Source organism: Notamacropus eugenii, chromosome 7, assembly GCF_028372415.1.
Source record: "Notamacropus eugenii isolate mMacEug1 chromosome 7, mMacEug1.pri_v2, whole genome shotgun sequence".
In the NCBI taxonomy this organism is placed as follows: Eukaryota; Metazoa; Chordata; class Mammalia; order Diprotodontia; family Macropodidae; genus Notamacropus; species Notamacropus eugenii.
The window spans coordinates 101186644-101200713 of record NC_092878.1 but is presented as its reverse complement, the minus strand read 5'-3'; the positions used below and the strand labels follow the sequence as shown (position 1 = coordinate 101200713).

Genomic DNA, 14070 nt, shown 5'->3' with positions numbered 1-14070 from the left:
GTTCCCCCAGACTGGGGGGAATAACAAGTTCAATACAAGTACGCTTTGTGGTACAGCAGCCACAAAAATAAATGTAAGCTCAGGTTGCTTTAAGAGAGATGTAACATCCAGGTATATTGAGGGGACAGTCCTTCTGTCCTCTGACTTGGTAAAAACACACTGAGAGAATTGTGTTTGGGGCACCACATCTCAGGAAGAATGTTGATATACTGGAGAATATCCAGAGAATGGTAACCATTATTGCAGAGATTCTCAAGTTCATTCCATAAAAGGATTAGTTGAGGGAACTGAGAACGTTTATGATGAAGACTTGGGGTGGAGAGCAGACATGATAGCTGTCTTCAAGTATGTGAAAGGATGTCTTGAGGAATAGGGATTACAATTCCTTTGTTTGGTCCTAGAGGGTATGGTTAAGAGCAATTGGTGGAGAATGCAAAAAGTCAAAGTTGGTTTTGATTTAGGGAAAAAGGCATCTAACAATTAAATTAGACAGATATATTGATGGATGGATGGATAGATAGATAAATAGAATATTTATTAAGCATTGTCTGTATGCCAGACACTGTGCCAATGTCTGAGGATACAAATAAAAGAAAGCAAGAAGACACATAAAAGACGTCTGGAAAATGGATGATTTGAGGATGTGGGTAGGGTAAAGATGCACATGGTGACATTCAGTGAAATGATCTAGCAAGATAAAGCACAAGGGGACCATTTAGAGCTGAGAGACACAGGACCAAGGTTTAAGTAACTGGTGGGAAAGAGGTGGAGTTGGCAGTCCCAGAAGAGGGAACGTAGTAGGTCTGGGACAATGAGGATTGAAGAAAGAAACCCTCATTGGATTAATTCAATTGGGGAAATTTTGTAGGAATTTCAGTTGTTCAAAGCCACTCACTGGTTCAAGAGTCCTTCTGGTGATGCTTTATGGTTGTAACTCTTAAAATGCCACAGTCTTAAAAGAATCAAAGTCATGGGTAACTCACATAGCCATCTAGAGCAAGATGCCTACTGACAGGCTGGTACCCTGTTAGTTTAACTTTGGTAATGGAACAAAATGAGGCACTTGTAGGATAGTTAACAAAAAGAGGTTTACTCAGCTACAGCAAAGGAAGGTTTTTCCACAAGAATATTTTAACATTTAATTTGGGTAGACAGTACCATTCCCCTCCCTCTCACCCTGCCCCCTAACTCCAAATGGAAATGTGTCTGGGCAGCAGGAGAAGGGATGGTGATAGATCTATGGGGACATCTATCAACTCTAAAGAGTTCAGTCTCTAGTGGATCTTTTTATGCCCTTAGGGCACCAGGAAGCCATCTCAGTTAAGACCAGAGGTCATCTGGAAATTGTGTCACAGGAGGCTCCTTTGAACCTAGCTTCCTGAGCCAATCTAGGGACAGTTTTGTAGACTATTCAAGGAAAAAATTAAATGAGGGGAGAAAAAGGAGTATGTGAGGGAGAACTCTGGTATATAGTAATACTATCACAACTGCTTACATACATTATATGATCTTTACAATGATTCAATGAAATACACACTAGTGTATAAAATTCCCCATTTTACAGATAAAGAAACTGAGGCTCAGAAAGGTTAGATGAATTGTCCATCATCACAATTCAGTAAATGGTGTTGAATGAATAAAGGTGGATCAGGAATAATGTCTTGATTGTAAGTTGATGGAATACTGGAGATCTTTAAAAAAATTGGTCAGGTCAGTACTGGAATGGTATAGTGCAAAGAACATTGGGTTTGGAATTAGAGGACTGGGACTCAAATCCTGGCCTTGCCATTTCTATGTGTATGACCTTGAGAAATGAATTTTCCCTCTCTGGACCTCAGTTTACTCCTGCATAAAATGATGGGGATGAGCTATCTCAATGATACTTTCTAGTTCAAAATCTAGGTTGTTTCACATTCCATTAGCTGTCTAGCAGGACCATGCTACCATGTTCCCTGCCACTATTGGTGTGTACTTCTAGAATTCATGTCCCAAGGCTTTGGGGGAAGTTAATGACTCAGCTTTGGAAGAATGACCTGGGGATGAGCTGGCTAGACAAGTGACTGAATGTAAATTTCCCTAACCTACAAAATCTAGCTAGCTCCAGATCACAAGACTTTTAAAAATTTGTACCCTATCCAGTCATTCACAGAGGCCACCTTGCCATCTGCCCTGGTGCCAGGTCTTGCTTTGGGCACAGTAATTAAATTAATAATGATGAGGTAGAAAGGAGTGCTTGAGGCAGATGAAGCAAACACAATGCAGGATGTGAGATATGAAATAAGATGCAGGGTGTGGCTGGCCAGAAAAATTTTCAAAGAAGACTCTGCATTGAAGCCCCTCACTGTGGACTTGTCTATGTGCTTTCACAAAACACCCCCAACTCTTCTGCTCCCCTTTCCTGTGAGAAGCGTGTTCACTCTAGAAAGGACAATACTCATTGTTGAAGCCAGAAAAGCTCTCATTTTATTTTACATTTATTTTATATTCCTTGTGAATGGATAACTCCTGAAAGGAGCCCACTTGCTAAGGCTAGTACAAGGATATTTATTTCCTGTTCCCAATTCAAATTTCCCCCCTTGTTCCCCATTGGCTAGATGCAACTTCCTACACCTCCTATTTCATGTTGTCTTCCTTGATATGTTCCCCCTACCTTGTTGTGCATCCTATGTGCATTTAAATTAACTTACTCCACCCTGGGGGTGTGATGGACAATATTAACATCTCATTAAGCATGCGTACAAACTTCTGACCTTTTACTTGATCGGAAGCCTGGTTCTGCTAGGTCACAATTCCTATTAGAAGCAGTCCCCTCTGACTTATATCCTGTTGTCACTCCTGCTGTCACTCCTGCAAAGCTGGAAGTAGTATTAATCCTGTGGAATCAGAATTTCTTCCTTTGTTTCTCACCTTCCTATTCTCTTTGCTTATCTGTATGACTACCTGATATCACAGGGATTTTGGAGTCCACCTTGTTCCTCCCATTCTCTTGACACCTTTCTCCCCATTTCCATAAAATTATATTTAAACCCTAGCTTTAACCTGGCTAACCACCTTTGCCTCCTACAGGAAGCAGGGGCTCTCTGCTCCCTTAGGGGAGCAGGTCTGGGGCCTATGCTCTGCCTCCCATGTGGAATAGAGCCCACTGGGGCTCTGCCTGACAGGGAACAGGCTCACTTGGCTGCATTACCCCAATAAATGCCTTTCTTTAACTTGGAGACTGTCCAAATGAATTATTTCTGGACAATAGGACCTGCATGTCTATTCCTCATCATTTCAGGGGGTACCCCAGCATTCTTCGGTCTACCCCAGACTCATCAACACTACCATAACTTCTTGAAACAATGAGTCATTTGACTATCCAATGGATCAATTCACCATCTCTGTGACTCTCCCCAGGCCTTCCTGGCTACCACTTTTCATGTTTTGCTTCCCCCCTTTAGAATGGAAGCTTTTCATGGGCAGGCCTGTTTTACCTTTTTCTCATCTTCCTTCCTTCCTTCCTTCCTTCCTTCCTTCCTTCCTTCCTTCCTTCCTTCCTTCCTTCCTTCCTTCCTTCCTTCCTTTCTTCCTTCCCCCCTTCTTCCCTCCCTCCTTTCCTTCCCTCCCTTTAATTCATCCTGTGATCTGTCTCAGATAGGTGATTTAAGTGTTGACTGCTGAAAGGCAGGAGACTGGACCAGATGACCTCTCTAGGAGTGGATCAGAGTTTCCCAGCTCTAACATACCATTAATTTCACTCACACCTCTCATTTTATTTCTCATCCTCCCCTTCTACACTTCCCCCCCTCCCCCAATTCCTGATTCCCAATCACCTTTGAGGATATATGTTTTCCCCTGGCCTCTGGCTCCTAATCACTTTCCATCTGCCTGCTCTTTTATAGTATTTAATGTAGTAACTGAATTATTTAACTGGGGAGGTGTTTAGGGATGGAGTTTGAAGGGCAAATGAGATAACAAATGAAGCTTCACTGTTTGTATGATTCCTTTCACTGACGGGAATTCTTTGGCTTTTTATTTTTCTTAGGCATCGTCACTCTTCTAGCGTGGAGAGTCCAACAAATCACACCCACAAATCAAGCCCTGGGCCCCATCAGAGCCACCCAGAAGAACAGGAGAGATTTGCAATGAGCAGATTAGGGTAAAAACTAATGGAGCAGGAGCTAGGAACACTTGTCTGGGGCTGCCAGTGCCAGATGCCCCCTTATCACCTTCCAAGACTGTATTATTTTAATGTTAAACATCACAAATTGCAAGCTAGTAAAGTCACATTCAGATGGCTGTTCCCTGTGGTTGGCTGGTGATGGCAGCTCTGCATTAATAAGTATCTCCTTATTGTAAGAGTTTCTGCAGCACCAGCCTTATTCCACAGTCTTTATCTCCACTGGTGCCTTCCCCTGAACCGTGCAATAAAGTCTTCTTTTTAAAGTACAATATGTCTCTCCCTTCCCTCCCTCCCACCCCCTTCTTCTGGCACTTTTATGAATCACAATTGACAAAGGCTTCACTAATGGAAATGCAAATTTCCTACCTGTCAAAGACTAAGAATGCTTTTTGAAAACAGAAGCAGAAAAAGAATGTACATTAGCATCAGCATAATAGAAAGAGAGAGGCATGTCCCAATAAATGTGCAGGAGAAGATGCTGTGATATAAGTAAAATAGTAATGATTAAATCTTCCATCCTGATATTCTGAGATGACAACTGATCATAGATTTTCTAACTTGTAGGCTATTATTATTATTATAAGGCACATTTGTGGTATAGTACATACAATCACAGGCTAGGAATTCAGCACCGGGTTCTAATCCTTGCTTTGCTACTTATTAGCTAGGTGGCCTTGGGTAAATTATTTCTCTGAGCCTTAATTTACCCATACATAAAATGCAGGAGTTGGAACTAGATCAAAGCTTCTTCACCTTTTTTTGTGACTGCCAGACTTTGGCAGTCTAATGAAGTCTATCTCTTCTTAGAGATTTTTAAATGCATAAAATGAAATGCACCAGATTACAAAGGAAACCCATTAAATTTAAATAAAGATGTAATGTTTCCCCCATCCTAGATCACAGACTCCCTGAAATCTATCCACAAACTCCTTGTGGAGGTGGGGATCTGAATTAGATGATTTCTAATGCTTCAATTCTAACAATATATAGAAAAGAAGGTATATAATAATAATTATAGCTGAAATTTATATAACACAGTCCAGTTTGCAAAAATACTTTATACACATTGTCCTTTAAATTTTATTTCTAAATTCTTAATTACATGTAAAATTTTAAACATTCTTTTAAAAATTAACATTTAATTCTTATTTTTCTCAATTATGTGTAAAAAATTTTTAACATTCATTTTTTAAAATTTGTAGTTCCAGATTCTCTTCCTCCTTCCAGTCCCTCCCCTACTCAATGAGAAGTCAAGCAATAGGATATCAAATATACGTGTGAAGTCATGCAAAAAACATTTCCATATTAGCCATGTTGCAAAAGAAAACATTCACACACACACAAAGCAAGAAAAATAAAATAAAAAAGTGTGCTTCAGTCTGCAGTCAGAGTCCATCACTTGGCTCTCTGGAATATAAACTTTGACTTACTTGATCCTCACAGGAGTCCTGTTAGGTGGGGACTTTTATTAGTCCTATCTTATGATGAAGAAACCCAAGCTAAGGGAGATTAGCCTGAGGTTACTGTTACTAAATATCATAGTTGGGATTTGAACTTAGATTTCCTACAAGGCAGTACAAGACTGGGAAAAGACTTAGGTGATAGAGCATTGGGCCAGAAGTCAAGAATTTCTGAGTTTAAATTCTACCCAGGCACTTACTAGCTGTGAAAAGCTAAGAACTCATATCTGAAATGAGGAAGCCACATGTTTTGTTTTGTTTTTTTTTGTCACAAATACAGGCAAAAATCAAAATAGCAATAAGACGGTGAGGGAGGGCTTTGGGTACATGGACATGTCATGGTCCTCTTCGAGATCTGAAGACAAACACAACTAGCTGTGTGATTCTGGGGAAGTTACTTAACCTTGTTTACCTCAGTTTTCTCATCTGTCAAATGAGCAGGAGAAGAAAATGATAAACCACTCCAGTATCTCTGCCACGATAATCCTAAATGGGGTCATGAAGAGTCAGACAAAATTGTAAAGACTGAACAACAACACTGATGCAGATACAAACAGTGTCCTAAGGGTTAAAAAAATATTAAATGTTGCTTTCCAGTACTTTGTGAAGCCCCTAGTTTATTCTGTAACCTGAAGGCACCCTAAAGTCCTTTCCCCCTTTATCTTGAACCTGTTTCAAAAGAATTGCTTTTGTGTCTCTTATCTTGTGTTCCTCCTGTCCTTTAATGTCCTCTTGCCCTGTCCTTAAATCCTTAAACCATAAAATTCCTTATCTCCCCCCCATCCTGGGTCATAAAATTTCCCCTGTCTCCCTTATCTTGTGTTTCCTATTCTGTTATCCATCTTCCTCATCCTGTCCCTAATCTTCGAGTCCCATAAAATCTCTAAAACTCCTTCACCATTCTGAAACCTTTAATATAATCCTAACTCCCCCAAATATTAGAGTTTCACTTGACTTTCTTGCTAGGTGACCCATGATGCTTTTGTGTTAATTAAGTTCCCAATGGCTACAGAGAAGGTCTAACTGAATTCTTTCACACCTGAACCAGCTCTACCAACTCTAAAGCTCATCAGACATGAACAAGATACTGTGCCAAGTAATAAAAGCTTGTTGATTGATGAGGATTAGCTCTGGAATCAGATGACCTGAGTTCAAATCCTCACTCTGACACTTACTCCCTGGGTGATATTAGGCAGATCGCTCAAGGTGAAGGGGTTACATTACATGACTGTGGGTCCTTCTGTCTCTCCATCTACAATCCTCTGATTTCCTATGTACAGCCCTCTATCCACCCTGCTAACACCAGCAAATTGATCCACTATCCATTTGATCTCCATTCTTATGAAATAGGTCAAAGAAAAGGATGCAAGACTTTCCAGTGTTGAGTTTATTCTTTCCAAATCCAGGTCCAAGATATTCAGTGCCTCAAGGGTTTCCTAGAAATATGGTGGTTCGTAGATTTAGACTCAGGGGTCTGTAAACATCATTTGGTCCAACACCCTCATTTTACAGATGAGGAAACAAAAAACCACAAGACGTAAGTGACTTGGCCAGGGTAAATAAATGATAGGACCAGGAGTCAAATCCAGGCCTTCTGACTCCTTTATCTCTGGTCTTAAAACAAAAACAAGAAACAAGCTAAGAGTGTGATGTAGGTGACTAAATATCTAGAATGCTGATCCTGGAGTCAAGACAAACTAATTCTAAGATGGCACTTACTAGAAATGTAACCCTTAGCAAGTCACTTAACTTTGTTCTGCCTCGATTTCTTCATCTATATAATGGGGATAGTAATGATACCTACCTCCCAGGGTTGTTTGGAGGATGAAAGGAGATAATACTTGTAAACTGCAAAATTTAAAGTGCTCTATAAATGCTGGCTGTTATGATGATGTACTTACATCTGAGGATCTGTAGTCTGCAAAGAGGATTGAAGTCTACTGTCAACCTCATCACCTTCATCATGATTGTTTAATTTTTATAGAGTGCTCATACTTCAGAGGTGCTGTGAGAACAGCAAGGGAAATATGGTCTCTGCCCAGTGAGTCTGCATTCTGATTAGTCAACAGAAGGCAACATGAGGGAAGGTTCCCAGGGGAAAGAAAGGTGAGGACTGCCTAATCTAGAGATGTGAGAAGGATTCTTAACAAGGAGAGCCTTGCTTTCAGGGAAAAAAAGAGACAGAGAGAGGGGGAGACAGGGGGGAAAGAATCTGCAGACTCCAGCCTGCCCCTGGCCTCCTGCTCTCCACTGTCACTGGTGCTTGCCATCGCAATGACAAAAGATTTCCAAGGACCGAAATGCTGGACTTCCCTCATGCCCAGCAGAAATCCTGAAGTATAACACATCTTAACCGTTGAAAAAAATGCACCATAATCATAATTGCAGTGATCAAAGTGACTTTCCCTGAGTCAAAGTATCATTCACTGAAAGTTTCTTTAAGGGAGAGACTCCCCCTTCCCCTCCTCCTCTTTCTCCTCCTCCTCCTCCTCCTCCTCCTCCTCCTCCTCCTCCTCCTCCTCCTCCTCCTCCTCCTGCTCCTCCTCCTGGCATTTTCATTTTTTTTATAGATTTGGAAGCTGAGGCTCAGAGAGTCACAGAATCTCAGGATTGTTGGGGATTTCTGACGCCCTCTACAGAGAGATTGTCCTGTCTCCCAAAGTTCTCATTCCAGGTTTAGAGAGTTTTAATTTTTAAGAAGTAATTCCTTACTCTGAGTATAAATTTGTCCCTAGTTCTGCCCTCTAAGACTTAGAAGACTAAGTCCAGTCATTAAAAAAAAACGAACAAAAAAACCTCCAACTGTTAACATTTAAGTTAATTTCAATCCCTTACCTTTAAGTCTCCAAAAGAATTTCCTCTCCTCCTTCTCATTCATTCTTATTAACTCTTCTTCATATAGTTGTAGTTACCATGGTGTACATTATTTTTTCCTAGTTCTCATTTTTGTTTATTTATACTTGATCATGAAGTCTTCTCCAAATTTCTTTGTATTCTTTAGCCTTGTCATTATACATACGAATGTGACACAAATGATTTAACCATTCACCTATTGTTGGACATCGAGGTTATGACAAATCACAAATATGGAATAATGAAGGAAGAGTAATACAAAGGAATATCAATCAAAGAAATGTTTGAGCCCATCAGAAACAATATGGGAGGGTCCCATGGTGAGAACAAAGGATTAGTAATGGACCATACACTTTCTCTGTCTATATTCCCAAGATGTTGGAGAATTCAAGGAAGGCTTCCAGCACATTGAATGGACCTTCTATGGCAAATTGAAGGAAAGAAATGGATTTGAATTGCACAGAACAGACAGGTTTTGAGTAGGATACAGATAGTGTCATTGGAGGGATTATTCCCAAAGAGGAGATCATGGCAAATGGCGTATTTGAGTATTTGTTCTTTTAAAGCCTTTAGAAGGCATCTAGGAGGTGATATGATGGGGAGAGCACTGGAGTTAAGAGTCCGAAAAACTTGAGTTTGGATCCTGCCTCAAACATTTGCAAGCTATGTCACGCTGGGCAAATCACTTAATCTCTATTGACCTCAGTTTCCTCTTTTGTAAAAATGAGTGTAACAATAGCACCTTACCTCACTGAATAGCTGTGAAAATAAAATTATACGTACACAAACATATATGTATGTATATATACAGGTTTGCAAACCTAAAGCTCTATGCAAATGGTAGCTATTATTATTATTACTCAGAGACAAAAAGGGGCTTTATTCAGCCCTAATGATAAAGTTTCTAACTTCTAAGAAAGAATCTTCTTCTATCATCATCCTAATGTCTTTCCATCCTTCCTCTCATTATCTTTTTCCTTCTTCCTTCCCTTTCTTCCTCTCTCTTGCTAGTGGCACCATATTAATGGCTTAGCACCAAAGGAGTGGGACTAAGAGCCAGGGTGGAAGAGGTCACTGACCACTGAGTAATCCATTGAAGTACAAAATGGTCTTGTGAGACAATAATGGAGGAAGCTTTTTCCCCATGAAATGATGACAGAGACTAGGCAAAGAATGGGGCTTGGTACTGGAGGCCCCCAGCATGGTGTGGTCAATGACTCTGGTTCAGCCCAGGGAATAAACTAGATGACCTAACTGGCTTCATGTAATTCCAATTTCTACGGTTCTATGGATATTGATTGAGTCTGCAAGTGTCACTTATGACTAATGTTGTCCTAGTGATGAACATGTTTTGAAGGGGAAAATAAACAAGGCACAATTGACTTGTTACTGAAAATTAATTAAAACTAGATTCCAGCCGAGGGGAAGAGTAGTAAGATGTCAGAATAATTTAACAGCATGGCAAAGGTAAATCAAGTAAAACTCAATTTAGTGCCATGTTCAATCATTATAATAAAGGAGAATAAACATGCCCTTGTTAGTAAGATACAAGTAGTGCTTAACTTGGGCTCAAGGTTCTGGGAGGACCCAGAATGTCTCGGATTCCTAAAGGCTCTTTAGTAGATCAGACTGAACATAATAATAAGAGGCCACAGTTTATAGAGATTAAATCTCTGAAAAGAACATTTCTCACAACAACACTGCAAAGTAGATACAAATAATATTGTCATCGTCATCATCATCATCATCATCATTTCCCCCGCACAAGTAGTAGAAAAAACTCTGAATTTGGAGTTGGCTTGAATTCAGATTGTAAGTCCTTTATCTGTATGATCTTGGGGAAATCACTTTAACCGTTTGGGTTTCAATTTCCTTAAGTGTAAAATTAGATGTTTGGACTAGATGACCCCAAAGGTGCCTTCTGGCTTTAGATCCTATGAATCCAATATCAGAGGTACAGGTACCAGTTTAGTGCTCCTTTTACTATATCACTCATGGTATATGCAAGAGTCTATCCAAACTGGGCTTCTGTCCATCTTATTCCATTTTCTTTTGAGATCAAAAGCAAAGTTTTTATTCAAGACTATTTAGCCCAAAAGATATCTCTGTTGCCCATGGTGTGATCTCAACTTTTATGTCCTCTTTAGCAAGTTTTTTTTATAAACTTGAATTGAACCCCCAAAGTCACTAAGCCATGTATTTCTTTAGACCTGTAATACTACTACTAGATCTATGCCCTGAGCAAAGAGAAAAGAGCCAGATGTATAAAACAGCAACAAACTATTTAGAGTAGCTCTGTTTGTTATAACAAAGAACTAGAGGCTAAGGGGGAAGTACCTTTCAGTTGGAAAGGACTGAAGAACTATGTATGTAATGCAATACTATTGAGCTGTAAGAAATAACAAAAGAGACAACTTCAGAAAAACCTGGAAAGACTTGTATGAACTGAAGCACAATGAAGTGGGCAGAACCAGGAGCACAGTTTATACAGTAACAACAACTTTGTAAAGACAAACAACTCTGAAAGTCTTAAGAGCTGTGACCCATGCAGTGACCTCAGAGAAATGATGATGCAGTGTGCTACTCACCTCCTGACAGAGAGGTGAGGGATGAGTGGTACACCATGGATTTGTTTTGCTGGACTATGTATATTTGTTTAAAAGGTTTTGCTTTTCTTTTTAAAAAATATATTCAATGATAAAAGGAGGGGGAAGAGTGTAGGTTAAAATAATAAAAAAATTTAATTAAAAAAAAGTAAAACCTGAATTGTATAGTCATCCAAAACATGATAAACGTTTCCAATTCTGACTTGTCTTCTTTAGGTGATCTTGCAAAGGTTTCCAGAGTCTTTGATAAATTAGCTCTCTGCCAGAAGTGATTACAGGGGGATAGATAAAATAGTTGGAAGAACAGTTGGGAGGAACATAGAATCGAAATAGTGGTGGGATTGTTGACCCTGCCTTCTAATTTTTCAGGAAGAGGGAAGCTAGGGTTGGTATCACTGCTTCAAATAGTCAAAGGGCAAAGACTATTCAGTTTTCAAAAATATTTCCTCCACAGATTCTAACTGCAGAATATTTTAGCATCAAGAGATACTAGAGAGGTCACTTCATCCAATCCTCTGCCATCATATAAGAACATCCTTGATCTTCAACAATTTCAACCTCTGTTTGAAGACCTTGAGTGTTAGTCAATAAGTATTTATTAAGTGCTTACTATGTGCCAGATGCTTGCTATTTCTGCTTCTTGATCTAGCTGATAGAATGCTTTCTTGTAGAACCATACAGACTGTCTAATTCTTTTTCCTTATGATGGTCCTTTGAAAATTTAAAGACAGCTACTATATTGTCTACCTCCATCCCAAATCATCTCATCCCCAAACTCAACATCCCTGGTTCCTTCACGGTCAAATGACTTGGTTTTGAATTTGCTTGCAGTCCTTGGGATGTTCCAGTGAATCACAGCATCCAAAAGTAAGCCCAATACCCTAGGTATGATCTATATACTAGAGAGGGACTATTATCTAATTGTCTTAATACTATATCTATTGTCTTAATACTATAATTCTATTAATATAGCCTAAGATCAACATGAGAAGCAGAGTGCTGGAGTGAATAAGGAATGGGAGTTGGGATGAGCTGGGCTCAGAGTCTTTATACAATTTTTAGAGCCAGAGGGCATCACAAGCCTTGAGAATCAGTGCCTCCTTAACAAAAGGTATGGGCATTCTTACAAATCTTCCCAGGCATATTAATGGATGGGGAAAATCTTCTTTAATCACATTATTCAATCAGAGGCACTTGATTATACTAGAACAAAAAATGCATTATCAATACACCCTATCAATCATTCACATTTTATTGGAAATTATATATTAAGAAAGATCAGACTTTTTTCATTCCAATGATTATTTGAGACCAGTCATAGTGATGGAGGCTAGAAGGAAGGAGGCTAGGGGAGGATGAGGAAGGCTGAAGAGAGGTATGAAGTGGTTATTTTGAACAGACAAAAGACAATTATCATGGTAGGTATCTGCCATGGGACAGGGAGTTTGAGGTTAGGGTCAGAAAGGGAAATACAGAAAAGAAAGTATGAAGAATTCAAAGACAAGCTTCCATAAACTTTGCAAATTTTTCCAGAGTGTTACTGGTCACAGAATCTAAATGATGCTTTAATACAAATGGCTTAGTTTGCCTAATGTCTGTACTATGCCATCTCTCGAGTTTAAGGATTATAGTCACAGCATTTGAGTGTGTCTCAATCCCTTAAGCTAGTCAATTCCTACCTTAATAAAAGAAAAAAGCACATATTTAGGACTCTCTATGTGCCAGTCATTGTATTAAGCACTGGAAATAAATACCAAAGTGACACAGTCCTTGCCCTCAAGGAATTTGTAATGGGTCTCTAATGGGTGAGAATGAATGAAAAAAATTTATTAAGCCCTTATTATATGCCAAAAACTAAGTTAGATGCTAGATATACATAGAAAATGTGTCAAGGAACTTATAATCAAATTGGAGGAGACAACTCATGAAAGAGGCAGATGGAAAGACCTAAGAGTCCTATGGGTGAATTGTTGGAGGTCTATGACAAGGTGTCCTTAAGGTACATTAGTAAATCACAGTTCTTGAGACTATCACTGGAATTGGCATCCCTGGAATATTTGGAGGAATTTAAGGTACAGTGGAAGGGGCAGATGGGCCTGGTGGCCCTCCACTGAGCTGAAAGGATTAAAGTTGGTGTGAGCAGTTCTGTTCCTTTTTTCCAGCAACCAGCCTAATGGAGTTAGTAGAAAAGGGGGTCAGGGAAAGGGGACTCTTGGTGGTGAGACAATACATATGGGGGACTTATAGCCATGAGTGGGTGTTTTGACCTGGAAAGTAACAGTGATAGTGAGTTGATCCATAGGGAAGCTGGCTTTCATGCTATTTCCTAAAGCAATGGTAGTATTGATTGATGACTATGCCCAGAGCAAGAGGTAGAAAGAAGTGTAGGGCAGGTGGGTGGGGCAGAACAGATGGCAAAATGGCCCATGTCGACAATTGGATGGTATGTGAAGCATGATCTGTTCTGGGGCCGAGTAGATATAATGGAATGAGTGAGTTTGTGAGGTGTGGGGCTGAGGACTCTTTCATCTGTCAAGACAGATGAGCCCTAGGGCAGGAGTTCCAAAACGGAGGCGATTAACTGGCCTACAAACTGTGGTTTCTGGAAGTGTGTTCTAAAAGGTGTTGTTCCAGGTGGCATTGGGGCAGTAGCAAGGCAGGTGGCAAGATGGTGAGATGATCCAGATGGATGGCTGAACAGCTGGATGGGGTGGGAAGGGGCCTAAAGGAGGTTGCTTCACTGGTGTGCTAAATAACCTGGACATACGCCTATACCAACTGAGTGCTCATTTCTGTTTTTATTGACAGTGTATTGTTGAGAAATTGGGCCAGTCTGGACCACTAACCAGCCATGGGGCTTAGTCAGACAGGCCTCCTGGGTAGACAGTTTAGCCCAGGTAAGCAGGTCAGATGCTCTGCTGTGAGCACAGGTGGCTGCTTGGTTGTGGGCAAGCCTCTTTTCAGAAGCCCACAGATGGGATACTCCCTA

General features: G+C 40.1%; 1 long non-coding RNA gene across 1 annotated transcript; it reads left to right on the top strand.

Annotated features, from left to right (window-relative positions):
- The first annotated feature begins 271 nt into the window (after nt 1–271).
- Nucleotides 272–4431, top strand: LOC140513599 (uncharacterized). The gene is made up of 2 exons (XR_011970246.1): nt 272–345; nt 4025–4431. It is a non-coding gene; the product is annotated as an uncharacterized lncRNA (long non-coding RNA).
- Nucleotides 4432–14070: the final 9639 nt, after the last annotated feature.